This window comes from Buceros rhinoceros, unplaced genomic scaffold, assembly GCF_000710305.1.
Source record: "Buceros rhinoceros silvestris isolate BGI_N320 unplaced genomic scaffold, ASM71030v1 scaffold22770, whole genome shotgun sequence".
Lineage (NCBI taxonomy): Eukaryota > Metazoa > Chordata > Aves > Bucerotiformes > Bucerotidae > Buceros > Buceros rhinoceros.
Genome location: NW_010391615.1, coordinates 1 through 1589, shown reverse-complemented (window position 1 = coordinate 1589; position 1589 = coordinate 1).

Here is a 1589-nt window from a genome sequence, read left to right as displayed (position 1 = left end):
GCTTCCCCATGGACCCCGCTGCTCCTCCTGCCACAGGAGCCGCCACTGCTGCCCGAGCAGGTCCCCTGGCTCCTGTGTTCCCCAACAGGTCACAGCCCAGGCCAGACCGTGACAGCCAGGCAGAGCCACCCGTCACTGTCTGCTCTGACGCAGCCCCCACTCGGCTGAGAAGGGTTTCCTAAGGTAGGATTCTGTGTTCCTGCCGACTCCCAGTGACACAGCGGCTGCTGGAGCTGTCCGGGGCAGAACCACAGGGTGGTTTGAGCTGGAAAGGACCTTAGAGATCATCCAGTCCAAGCCCCTGCCATGGGCAGGGATCCCGTCCACTAGGGCAGGCTGAGAAGCCTGAGCATTTCCACAGCAACAGTCAGGAGAAAGGACATAACAACAGCAGATGAACGAATCACAAGCGTATCGACGCCGCTCCCCACAAACACAACCATGCCAGCTGTTAGTACACGCGCAGGTTACTCAGGGCTGAACAACCCCCCGGTTTGTGGAGCTCACGAGCCCAGGGAAGGGAATGACACAGAGAGCACGCAGTGCTCCGGGTTAAACGCACTCACAGGATACTATTTCACACGGCAGCGAGGTATTTGTCACCATGGCCTCACACAAGGAGGGAGAGGAGCGGCAGAGGGAAACCCGAGTCCCACGACGGAGGAGGTTTGCTGAGCAGCCACGGGGCCAGAGCGCAGGATGAGGGCGCAGACGCTGCCGGTACCTAAAGGCTTTTCCAACAGGTCCAACTGCTCTTGGGAATCGTTTGATAAGGGATGTGTTCAAAGGGGTGGGAGGAATTCAAAGGGTCTGGATGGAGAAACCAGCTGTTCCTCACCGCCGCACCCTCCTGGTGGCGCATTCTTCTGCCCACGTGGCACCTCCGGCGTCTCGGCACGGCCCCGGCCTCTCCCCGCTGCTGCTGCCAGGGAGCCGTGTGCGAGCGCTCGGCTGGAAGCGCCGCTGGCAGCAGTGTCTGGACGGAGGACAGTGGGACAACAGGCTGCTTGGACACCGAGCAGGTCGAGTGGTGGTTGCTGCCCCTTCTCAGAACACCCTTTTAAAGCACTTTTTGGGTGAAAACAAGCTGTAACAGCCCACAGATCCCCTTCAAACACCAAGTCATTAAAGCTTCTAACGCTCACCCAGTGACCACAATTTCCTTTTACTTCCTTTCCCGCCCCTGGCGCAAGCAAAGTTGTTTGCAGAGCAGCAGAAATTCCGCTCGTCCGGTCGGTCCCTACCCCTGCGACACGCAGACCGAAGCCTCGGGAAGGAGGAGGCAAAGCTCATGGACCAAAAACTGTGCACACACGAAGAGCTTCAGGAGTATGAGAGAAGAAGCATGTACTGTGTGATTTGTACCGGCAAATACCCCAATATTTACACTGTTTAAACGTGCAGAGCTGCGAGTATCCCCCCAAAACTGCAGTTCAACCTGCTTTGTGTGCGCCCACAGGCGGGCGCTGGGCTTGGAAGCAGAGAGGGAAACAGGAGCTCGGGGTTTATCGCTCTGGAACTCCACCCGAGGTCACGACAGCCCCACCTGACCGGCAGCCAGAGGATTCTTCTTATTTACTTCCGCGGCT